Source organism: Onychomys torridus, chromosome 2 (assembly GCF_903995425.1).
Source record: "Onychomys torridus chromosome 2, mOncTor1.1, whole genome shotgun sequence".
NCBI lineage: Eukaryota > Metazoa > Chordata > Mammalia > Rodentia > Cricetidae > Onychomys > Onychomys torridus.
In genome coordinates this window covers 142,670,017-142,682,918 of record NC_050444.1, presented here as the reverse complement: position 1 = coordinate 142,682,918, position 12,902 = coordinate 142,670,017, and positions in this window count along the sequence as shown.

Below are 12,902 nucleotides of genomic sequence, written 5' to 3'. Positions count from 1 at the left end.
GATGATGGGAACAGCTAGGCTCTGCTGTGGTAACAAATACTCCAGCTAGCTCAGTGGCTTACTGCAGGTGTATTTTCCCCACCTGAGTAAAACCTGCTGTGGTGATTAATCTTCAGCAACAATTTGGTTAGATTTAGAAACACATCTCTGGTTGTGTGTATAACAGTGTTTTCTGAATAGCTGAAATGAGGAGGGAGAATCCACCATCCCATGGGGGTGGGGGACGGACCTGGAGCTGAATAGACAGGAGAAGGCAGCTGAACACCAGCGTTCTCTCTCTCTCTCTCTCTGCTTCCTGACTGCAGATACAATGTGATCAGGACCTCCAGCTGCCATGACATCTCCACTATGATTGTCTATACACTCAAACTGTGTGCCAAAATAATCCCTTCTGCCTTCTTGCTGCTTCTATCAAGTATTGTTCAGAGCAACAAGAAAAATAATATATCTGCTATGAGTCAAGGGACTCTCCAGGGTAAATTACATTTTAAAACATGACTTTTTTTTTTTTTTTTTTTGAGGCAGGGTCTCACTATGGCAGCTTTTGGCTGTCCTGGAACTCACTATGTAGACCAGACTGGCCCCAAACTAATAGAGTTCTGACTGCCTCTGCCTTCCAGGACCTGGGATTGAAGTTGTGTGCCACCACACCCAGCTGTTAATTTTTCTTTTACACTTAGAGATTCAGGCCACTTCCATCCTGAACTCCCTCATGCGAAGGGCAAACTTTCAGACTGGCCCAGTGAGAGAGAGGGCTGGAGGCTGCTCATCAACAACTAACTGCCTCAGCTTCCACTCACAGACTGCTAGCTATAACTCACACAGGTGCCGCCCAAGAGAGACTGGACACGTAGGGAAAACACAGGCTATGTAGTAGGTAATATTCTTTCTTCCACAGATCTCTCTCCAGTCATTTTTGACTGTTCTCACCTCCCATCCTCCCAGGAGGAGGGTGGGGAAGAGGGCTGCCTTGTTTCTTGGTCACATTGTGCCAAAGGACAGGGGGAATCCCAATTCCAGCCAGGTGCCTGGAGGTTCACCCCCCTGTACAGCTGAGAGAAACAGCTGTCAGAAATTAGTTTCCTCTCTGGCAGGTGGTGGTGCATGCCTGTAATTCAGTAGTAGGGAGTCCAAGAGGCCAGCCTGGGCTACATGAGGCTTTATTGAAGCAAGCAAGCAAGCAAGCAAAGGAAGGGAGGGAGGGAGGAAGGAAGGAAAGGACGAAAGAATTTTAAAAAGAAAGGAGAAAAATGAAAATAATTCTAGCTTGTTGAAAACCCCAAATGTTTGCTTGTCTTGAGCACAGATTCCCAAACAGAGTCGATCTCAGTTCATTGGTGCCACTACCAGGGCTTTAGCAGAAAACAGACCTACAGACCTCTTCTAAATGCCACTGGGCTTTGCAGTGGCCCCATTTCCCATTTCTCTCCTGAATCATCACTGTTGAACAGAACAAGGCAAGTTCCTCCCGCTTTTTCTTCTTTCTCTTCTTTAGAAACTGAGTAGTGACTCAGGGAGACGGCATGAGGAAAGAAAGGAATCTCACTCGTTCAGTAAATAGTCATTATACTTCCTTTACCCAACTCTTTGCCAAAAGCTGGAGTCATATAGAGATGAAGCACACAGTTTTCCGGGGGTTACAGCCGAGAAAGCAGACCACTGGAACCCTGGGTGATGAAGGCTTGTACACAGAGGCTTTGACAGGCCAGTGGAGGAGATGGCAGGCTTTGCCCAGGGGTTCAGGATGGAGTTCATGCAGAACTCCCATAGCAAGGTCTCAGTCAGAGTGGACAAGCTTGTAAGGGTGGCAGGGGAGGGGGGAGGAAAATTCCAAAATGAGGAAGCCAGAAGGAAACACGTAGTGGGAAGGCAAAGGCAGGCTCAGCCTGAGGAAGCATGAGCAGCAGGGTGTAACTGGAAAGAATATTGGAAAGGATATGACAGAGAGGCCAGAATGGAAAGTTCTGTACTATGATTCCATCAGGTGCCAGGAACAGAAGCCTGGCACAAGTGAGTGGAGGTCCGAAGAGAGATTTTTGGCTCAAGTAACCCTGTGAGCCATTGGTACCACAATGGCTTGGCCCAAGGACCACTGTGGACCAGCTGCATCCAGGGAGGCATCCAGTTCTTGCATTCATCGTTCATCATTGCTTCCTTCCATGTCAGGTGTTTCTTTGTTGTCACTGTGGTTAAAAAAAACTCATAAAACCTCTGTTTTAACCAATTTCAAGAACACCATTCAATGACATCTGGTTTTCACATTGTTAGGTAACCATTATCACCATGCATCTCTCTTCCTTTGCATACAGTCTCACTACCTCACCATCAGCCTGAAAGCCTTGGGCCAGTCATGGATTGAAACCTCTGGATCTGTGAGCCAAAATAAACCTTCATTGTTTCAGTTGATTTATCTCAGATTTGACACTGTCAGCCTGCATTGTATGATCAGTAGGGGCAGGAACAATTCTCCCAAGGAAGGAGCTGAGCTATCATAAGGAAAGATGGGAGCTGGAGAGATGGCTCAGCCATTAAGAGCACTGGCTGCTCTTCCAGAGGTTCAATCCCCAGCAACCACATGATGGTTCACAGTCCTCTGTATCTCCAGTTCCAGGGGAATCCAAAGCTCTCTTCTCACTTTCTCAGACACTGCATGTATGTGGCACATAGACATACATACAGGAAAACATCCATACATAAAATAACTTTTTACAAGAAGGGCCAGTGAACACCTAGAATATGAAATCTCACCTGATACAGGTTAGGACCAGGCTACTACAAGTCTACAATGCCAGGCTGAAGAGCTCAGCCTTTATTCTGCTGGGCAGCTAGACTGTGTGGCAATGTTTGGATCAAGAACAGTCATACATACAAAGAAATTGGAGTAAACATTGGACCAACACATGCCCCAATTCACAGGCTCCACTGAGACCCTGTCTACTGTGTAATATTAAGGGACATTGGAATTTCATTTTTATTTTACTTTTTTGAGACAAGGTCCATGTAGCCTTAACTGGCCTGGAACTCACTATGTAGATCAGGCTAGCCTCAAACTCACAAAAATCCACCCGCCTCAGCTTCTCAAGTGATGAGCATGAAGGAGTGTGCCACCACACCTGGCTGGCACTGGAATTTTAGATGTCATTTAGTCCCTAGCAAAGGCCAGCTCTGCCAATCCCTGACTCTGAGTAAGAATTCTCTGTCCTGATCTCTTGGGACTGGTCACTGAAGATGAGTGGACCCAGCAAGGTTCAGAAGCCCCCAGAGCCACCATCATCACCAAGGCTGCACATAGGGTGAGCTTCACCATTGGTGATTAAAGCCAGCTCACAGACCTTAAAGACAAGGGAGCCCATCCCAGAGAAACACCTCTTGGAAAGTAACCATTTGACTGACTCTACACACTCCTGTGACCCTCTAGGGGACCACAAACTCCTATTTAAAAGCAACCAGATTCCTCTCTGGCCTGTCTGCTCACCTCTTTTGTCCAGACCACTGTCCAATATTGATTCATGTGGACAGCATCCTCCTGGTGCATGCATGCAGATATACCAATTTGGCATATAGAGTTTCACAATGCAAGAGTGCATGGGTTGCTAGGTTCTAGAATTTGTACCATAGGAAGAGTCTGTAGACAAGAGACTCCAGCACACTTGTGTCAGCTGACCTTGGAACTGAGTCCTCACTGTAGTGGCCTTGGTGATAAACGGCTCTTTTCTAATTGGAGGCTCTGATTTTGAGCTCTCTCTTGCCTTTCAAGGTTGCTCAGAAAGCTAACTTTTTCCTTATTTCATGCTTCTTTATTTACTGTGTGTTGCTGGGAATCATCAAGCCAAGGGCCTTATTCATCATGCCAGTGCTCTACCCCAGCCACTGTTTTTGTTTTGCCTCAGGGTCTCACTGTTGTAGCTCAGGCTGAACTTGAACCCACTGTGCAACCCACAGTGACTTCAAACCCTGAATCTTTCTGCTTCAGCTTCTCAAATTCTGGGGTTATAGATATACACAACAAAGCTTGGCCGTGAAAGTTCCTTTTATTTTATTTATATATATATATTTTAAGATTTATTTAGTTTTTGATGTGTATGAATATTTGTCTGCATGTATGTTTGTGGACCATGTGTGTGCTGGGGTGCTCATGGAAGCCAGAAGGGGGTGTCGTGTCCCCTGGAACTGAAGTTACAGATTGGAGTTACAGACAATTGTGAGTCACTGTGTGGTACCAGAACTGAACCCAGCTCCTCCACAAGAGCAGCAAGGGCTGGGGACCCATCTCTCCAACCCCATGAACACTCATTGAAACACTCGTTTGTTTCCTGAACATTGACCAGGCCTCAAGTTCCTTCCTCTGGCTGCACCAGTGACCTCTATCTACCATGAGCCTTTACCTTTTACCTGATGCTTAGTTGGCCTGGCCTGGCTCACCTCATATGCCCTGGGTCACCTCTCACCTCTCTCCTAGTCTCCATGTCTAGTGAATGGCTTCTCTTTCACCCGGAAATCCTCCTGTTTTTTACCTATCCTGTGGTTTTTTTTTTTGGGGAGGGGGTTTGAGACAGGGTTTCTCTGTGTAGCTTTGCACCTTTCCTAGAACTCGCTTTGTAGACCAGGCTGGCCTCGAACTCACAGAGATCCGCCTGCCTCTGCCTCCCCAGTGCTGGGATTAAAGGTGTGCGCCACCATTGCCTGGCTATCCTGTGATTCTTACACCTAACTCCTCCCTTCCCTGGATTTACAGGCCCTGTCCTGGTTCAAGCCTCATTAGGTCTGCTGCCTGGAATTTATCCCCAGTTCCTCAACTGATCTCTTTTGAGAAGTCACTGGTTCAGGTCTCCCCTGTATAATCCGCATCTCCTTCCATGACCCCAGCTCTGTTTGTGTTGATTATTTCCTAAACTGCCTTGCTGGTCCCTCAGCTGCTAAGCCCTTCCTGGCCTGCTCTTGATGCAATCCCATGAAGGCTTCCAGGCTCATTCTCACTGTTCTTTCTCCAATCTGTCGTGGAATAGTACTTTAACTATGTAAAGATATGTTACATTTGTTTTGTGTTGTGGAATATTTAACTATGTAAAGGCATGTTACATTTATTTATGCTGCATTTGTTTAATGATGTAAAGATGTGCTGCTTTGCCTGCCTAAGACACCTGACTGGTCTAATAAAAAGCTGAACAGTCAATAGCTAGACAGTAGAGGGGTAGGTGGGGCTGGTAGGCAGAGAGAATAAGTAGGAGGGGAAATCTAGGCAGGAGAAGAGAACAAGGGAGAAAGAGAGGGAGATGCCTGGGGCCAGCCTGCCAGATGTGGAGGAAGCAGGAAAGTAGGGCATACAGAATGAAGAGAAAGGTAAAAGGCCCTGAGGCAAAACACAGATGAAGAGAAACAGGTTAAGTTGTAAGAACTAGTGGGGCAAGCATAAGATAAGGCTGAGCATTCATAACTAATATTAAGTCTCCATGTCATGATTTGGGGGCTGGTGGTCTGAGAAAGCCTGCTACATGGGTCAGACTTCTTTCCACTTTGTCTCAGGGCACAATACAGATAACTAGTGTCACTTTCTTACCAACCTACTGTCTAATCCAGGACACTTCGGGGGATAAAAGGAATGTTAAGAATTACTTTCGTTCGTTCCTCAGGTATCACTGTTCTGTTCCAGGCAAACCGGTAGGTGTGGTTCCCCTGCTCTATTGAACATCACTGTAAAGAGCGGTTGGGACTCCATCCCTCTCGTTTAGATTGCTGGGTAGCCCTGGGAAGTGGTATCACCATCCTCATTTTTTTCAGATGGAAGATGGAGCCTCAGAGAGCTGGAGACTATGGACAACACAACCAGGTGGCAAAACCAGTCCGGGAACCCAGATGTCTAAATTCTGGGCTCTTCCACATTTAATTCCTCCAGTGTCGGGATCCTATTGTCTAGACACAGGACCTGTGCTATCCTGGAATGAAAAGGAACTATAGAAATGGAGGCTTACTCAGAGAGAAGGCTCGCGGTGTGTTGGGTGGATAGATGATCTCTTTAAGTTAGAAAAGAAACAGTGTGCTTATTATAAAATCTGTGTCCTCTCCCAGGATACTAGCTGCTGTCTATCTATTCATCCAGCCATGTATTTGATGAACATTTTTTACACACCTACTATGTGTCATGGCAGTCCCCAGATTACACCTCTGCTAAATATATTTCCTAGCCATATTTCAAGATGGTTATTCTGAGAAACTGCACCCAGAAATAGCTCTGGAAATCTGTTCTTCGGCTGAAGACGTTTCCATCAATCTGCAGCAGTGGAGAGAAAGCAGCAGACGCAGACAGAAGCTTCCTGGATCTGCCTAGGAAAGAGTCTGGGAGCACCTCCCCAGGCAGAGGTGATCACCTGGCCCTCCTTGCCTGGCAGGGCAGCCTCTAGTCAGCCACGCCCGCACTCCCTTGGCTGACGTCCTCACCTGCTCACATCCAGGAAACCCCCAAAACTTAGTCCTTTGTTTACCACAAAATGTTTAATAAATGTTAACCATCTGGCCCTTCCCTTCAGGTTCACACTTCGTAGATTTTTGCTTGTGTACATAACTGTGTGTGTGTGTACTGAACCCAGGGCCTCACCAACACAACAGATTTTGCTTGCTTTTTCCTCTCATTTGTTTTGAGTGCTTGTGGATGCTTGTATGCCACAGTGGGCACGCGGGGGTGTGTGGAGGATTCTGGGGGGCTCCGTTCTCCTTCCATTACGTGGTCAGGCTAGGCAGTAGGTGCCTTAATATTCTGAGCCATCTCGCTGGCCCTGCTCTTTCTCTTTTTAATCTACCTACCGTTAGTTCATTATTACATCTCCAGAGAAAGAAAATATAAAACCCCCAACACCCGGAGTGTGTTGCTGTTACAATGATGAACACGCCCCTCCCCTTTCGTGGGATTTACATTCCAAGCAAGAGAAGCCAGTTCAGCAATAACCCTAATTACGAAGTCAGAATAAATGCAAAAGAGGGAAAATGGTGGCTTAAATATTTAATGCGTTGAATGAAAACAAGAGTCGAATATTTAGTAAATTTAACAGGCTTTTTAATCTCACAGATTTCACGCGAGCTGCTCTCCCGTTTCTGCTTGAGACAAGGGAGTAGAGGGAGATGAGGGTCGATTTGGATGTGTGGGGCTTGAGGTGTGCAGATCTCCTTGGGTATTCTACGCCCTCTCTAGTCTCAGTTAAACTGAATTGACCTAAACCGAAAAAAATGATGCTAAGTCAGAGGAAACGTGCTCAGCTAGCCCAAATAAAGCTGGTCTCCAGGCAGGCTCCACAGAACCGCCGGCAGGTGGGAAGGAAAGAAGCTGGGAGGAAAGGGGAAGCGAGGAAGCGAGGCGTTCCCAGAGTCGTAGACTGCGGGGGCAGAGCACTTGGGGACCCGACTACGGCGAACATCCCTAGTGGGAGCCCGACTCCCGCCCTTCCCAGACCGGCAGAGCCAGTGCGCCCCGCGGGGCCACGAGGGGAGGGGGACCCCGGCTTTCCTGGCTCCCTGGCAGCCGGACCCGCCAATCACTGCGCCTGGTGGCGGTACCACGTGATCAGCTTCCCCTCGCCTAGCTTCAGGGCCTTCCAGGGAAGACGGGCATCCCCGCCGTCCCCCGCCCTCCCGCCCCCGCCCCTCGCGTGCCGCAGTCGCGTGGGTGGGCACTCCCGTCTGGCTGGGATTCCTCCGCAGTCCTCCGCATTGGAGAGGAAGGGGAGAGGGGGGAGGGAGGGGAGAGCCGGCGAATTGTAGCCGCAGTGCCCGCAGTGTTTTCCGCCAAGGTCAAGCATACCCACTCTTGGGCAGGGATGCCTCAGAATCCCTTCTCTGCAGTCCTCCCAGCCATTCCCGCCGCCTCTGGCACAGCATCCTTGCTGCAGCATCCTTGGTCCTCCTGGACCACCCTCACTACTCCAGCTTCTCTGTGGGAGGGAGTGTGGGGCTTTAACTGGCTCGCAGAGCTTCCCCGCCGCGTTTCTAATATGCACAGCTCTTGCTTTAAACCCCTACTGGGACTAGGGGTGTATTTCAGTGGTAGAGGCCCTGGGTTCTATTCTTAGAACTGCAAGAATAAATAAGATAAAACGAGTAAGAAGAAACACCATGCTGGCCTCGAATGCCCCCTCCATCCCTATTAGCCCTTTCTATTGGAAACCCTAGTCCTCCGGATTTCCTTGCCAATCCAGGAACAACCCTCATTTGAATACTGCCGACAGCGAGCCTGGGGGATTTCAGACCCACAATCATAATAACAAGGTAGCAGGAGGTGGGGGTGGACCCTAAAATGCCTCTTAGCAAAGGCCATATATTTGAAAGCCTGCAGGATTCGAGGAGGGAAGATTAAACATGGCGGTGGGCAGAGGCATAAGAAAAATCTGCTTGAAGGGCAGGGACCACCCCCCTCCACTCCGGCAACATGCCTCTTGGGAAGAAGTGTGGATTCTGTAATGCCAGATTTTCTGAGGGGAAAAAAGAAGCCACGTTCCGTGACCTATCTTACTTGGAATCTTTCAGTGTTTAGGTTTTTAAAAAAACAGTCTTGAAAACTAGGGCTACCCACAGGCCCCTCAGTTCATGACCTCCACTTTTGGGAAGAGGCTAATTCTCATGGGGAAAGACTGTTTAAGGTGAGGGTGTGGCTTTGAATTTCTGAGAGGCAGATGCTTTGGAGTCCACAAAGAGGAGCTATGGACTTGGATGTGCTCCTAAAATGGCTTTAGATATTCTGAGCGAGAGTTGCCAGTGAGAACAGGTGGGGCTCAGATAATCTGCCAGTATCTAGAGGAGGTAGATTTGGGGAATGGGTGAGGGTTGAGGACTCTAGGGAGTGGTGGGCAGCAGGAAGCCTGCCAAGGACATCTGCCATGAATGATGGGGTACGTGCAGTGACTGTGTATCCCCATTCTTGAGGGGCTATGTGAGTGACAGCAGGACTTTTACTTGTGGTGGTAGGGAGATGGGAGGGGAAGCTGACCCCCTAACCTAACAATGGAGTGATGCGTGGAGGGGCAATTGGAGAGACAGAAAAAGCCTGTCTTGTCAGGAGCTGCCAGGAGATGGCCCGGGACTGAGAGCTGGGAGCTCTGTCAAGGGAAGAAACAGCTATCTGTGAGCTGGGTGTGGTAGCTCACACCTGCAACCCCAGCTCAGGAAGCTGAGACCAGAGGATCAAGAGTTCTAGACCCCAGTGAGATGGCTCAGTAAGTTAAGGTGCTTGCCACCACAAAGCCTGATGACCTGAGTTCAATCTCTAGAACCCACACGGTGGAGGAGAGAACTGACTCCTGCAAGGTGTCCTCTGACCTCCACATGCACGCTGTGACACACACATGGGACATACACAGGCATGTTTTCCCTCCTCCCCTCCCCCTCCTCTCGCATGCAGACACGACTTAAGTGTAATTTATAAGAAGTCCAGGCCAGTCGAGCAAAGTGGTGGACTTCTGAAATCCCAGCATTTGGGATACAGAAGTAAGAGGATTGTTAGGTGTTTAAGGCCTCTGTAATCTACATAGTGAGTTCTGGGCTAGCCTGGGCTGCACAGTTAGAATTTACCTCAAAAGCAAAACAAAGAGGCACACCTTTAATCCCAGCACCCAGGAGGCAGAGGCAGGTGGATTTCTGAGAGTTCAAAGCCAGCCTGGTCAGAGTGAGTTCCAGGACAGCCAGGGCTACATCGACCCTGTCTCAAAACAACATTGAACAAAGCAAACCAGAGAACCCCAAACAAACAGCACAACAACAGGAGAGCCAGCTGAATGTGTTTGGGGAGCACAGGATTTTCAGCTCACCCTGAGCTGTGGTGTGGCTCAGTCTCCTACCCTGGGACTCTTTAGAAAAAGTCTTTCTATACCAAGGGGCTGCCTTGAGTGGGGGTGTTCTGGGAAATGGCTGCAGAGCCAAGCAGAGCTGGGTTTTGTTGTAGTGCTGGCCCACAGATTGAACAAAGCAGGAGCTGGACCAGGAGAAGTAATGCTGATCATTTCCCCCAGGGATTTTCAGGAATCTTGGTAAGTGGTTTTGGTCTTGGTACGTCACTCGGCCCTAGACAGTCTCAGGGGATCATGAGACTGGCTGATTTCAGCCTACACAGTATTGGCTACAATTTACTGAGTTCCTACTTACTTGTGCAACATACTGTACTAAATGCTTTATATGTATCATCTGCCCCCATAATTGTTATATGAGGAAAATACTAATTATAACCTCCATATTAAGAATTAAGGCCCAGGGCAGTGACATACTCTACCAGTGAGCTATAATCCAAGCCCTGCTTGGCAAAGTTGCAAATAGAAAGAGATCAACTGTACATAGTAGATGTCCCACCAATGAAGAATGAACAGAGGGCTGGGCTGTGGTTCGGCAGAAGACCACTTGTCTAGCACGCACATGCTGGGTATGATAGAACATACTTCTAAGTCCCCAGTACTCCAGAAGCGGAGACAGGAGGATTGCCAGTCACTCTGAGTCCAGTCTGAGTCACACACGGAGACTCTTGTCTCTAAATAAATAAACACTCAAACTCAAAACCCTCTGCAAAGCAGATACTCAAATTATCTTCATTTCACAAGAGAGAAAATTAGGTTAGAGACGAGACGTGATATGACTTCCCCAAGTTGAGCACAGTTACGAAGTGGCAGTGTCTGGATTTAGCTTTACAACCCTCTCCACCCTGCTCTCTGCAGCTCAGCTTCTCCGCCTTCTCTTCATTCACCAGAACCCCGACCAAGCCACTAAGCAACAGACCTTCTCTTCATGAGCGGAGGAGACACAGCCAGACTCTAAAAGATGTTTCTTGTTTGCTAGGGAGGCAGACAACTCAATAGACCTTGACATTCAGCCCGACAAGCTCTGTACTGGGGCAAATTCAAGTGTGAGAGAAGCAAACTACCGTCTCACTTATCAATTGACAAGTCATTCATATGACTGGGGACTGAACCAGGACCTGAGCTAGTTCAATGTGCTGTGTTCAAGTGTCCTACCGCTGAGCACAGTTACCCCAGCCCTGGGCCACTGCTCTGGATTAGAAATTTTCTTTTCATAAATCCATTTCCATTTTTAGTTCCCTAAAGTGAGGTAGAAACACATTCTGACCCCTTATGTCTGGGAGTATAAGGCGGCATTGCATCTGGAACCAAGCAAAAGTCTGTCTGTCTGTCACTGCCTCTCTGTCTTTGTCTCTCTGTCTCTGTCTTTGCCCCTTTCTGTCTCTGCTTCTGTCTCTCTGTCTGTCTATCTCTCTCTCTCCCTCTTTTTGTGTTTTGAACTGCCTTTCCCATCCTTTTAACATGCACAGATGGTCCAGCCTTTCAACCTGGAGTATAGTGGTCCTTGAGACTTTGCCTCTGCCCCAAAGCAGTTCTCATTAATTTCCAGAAATCCAGAAGCATCAACCTCACGCTCAGTTGCGCTTACCTCTGTATAGTTAGGTTATGTGTAATCTTTCTCTTTTTTACTTCTTTGCTTTGATTTTTTTTTTTCCTACTGTGAACTTATTTTGTCACTAGCTAAGGTGTGGCTAGAGGTGTGGTTTAGTGGCAGAGTTCAGTCTCCAGCACTGCCAACAATGACAACAACAAAAGGAAAATTAAAATTGTTCTCTATTGTAACAATTATTTGTGGCCTCAGTGATATAGAGTATGTTAGAAGCAGTCTCAGGGCCAAGAAGTGAGGACATGAGAGGTCATCAAAGGTTGAGGACCAGTTCCTATTCCTGAGAGATCATTATGAGCCACTTCTAACTTGTCTCGTGGCAGGCAAGTCTCAGTTAATCTTCCAAACCAGCTTAGAGATTAGCTGATAACACTATCGGCAGCTGAGAAATCAAATATCTACTTTATAGGTCAAGAAATCGAGACTCAGGAAGTTTCTGTTACTCTCCCAGCAACACACAGCTAGAAAGCAACATTTGAATCCGGTGTGAGTGACTTTAATCTCCAGACTCAGCAACTATTCCAAGTCTGCCCAGATGGAAGATACTTAGGTGTCCCCAGTTCCACTCAGAGTGGAATCACCCTACCGGAGTGCTGTGGCTCATGTAATCCTAGCACTGAGAAGACTGAAGCGGGATTGCCAGAAGTTCAAGGCCAGCCTAGGCTGCATAAGTTCAAGGCCAGCCTGGGTTATAGTGACACTATTATAAACAGACAGACAGTAAGAATAACAACAAAAGTAAGTTGGCAGAACTATCTAGAAAATCCAGGAAAGAAAAAATTTAATGTCCCATTTTCCAGAAATTAAGGCCATGGAGGGGACTTGTTCAATGTAGTCAGCAAAAGTAGCTGAGTCAAAGTAGCGATGTTCCATCTAGAATCCAGGTCTCTCTCCTCTCCTCCCCTCTCCTCTCCTCTCCTCTCCTCTCCTCTCCTCTGCTCTCCTTTCCTCTCCCCTCCCCTCCCCTCCCCTCCTCTCCTGATACCTCTCCTCTAAGCTACCTCTGCCAATTCTTGAGCCAATGACTCATAGTTGATGGACTGTTGGATGGACTTCCCTTTCTCAAAGAACAGGAAATCTGTGTGTGGACAGCCCCTGTGGGTGAAGAATTTTAGGTCAGTTATCACGTGGGCAGGGCGGTGTAGAAGAACAGGTCTGGAGGATGTGTGGCCTGTCTGACTGGTAGAGCTTGGAGGGCTGTCTGGTCGGAATTGGCTGTCTGACTGGTAGGGGTTGACCTGTCTGTCTGGTAGGGGTTGGTCTTGGACTGTCTGTTTGGGAGGGGTTGGCTGTCTGTCTGGTAGGGGTTGGCCTGTCTGTCTCTCTGGTGGGTTGGTCTGTCTGCCTGGGAGGGGTTGATCTGTCTGTCTAGGAGGGTTTGACTGACTGTCTGGTTGGCATTGGCCATCTAACTGGTAGGGGTTGGGCTGTCTGTCTGGTAGGGGTTGGCTGGCTGGCTGTCTGGTAGGGGC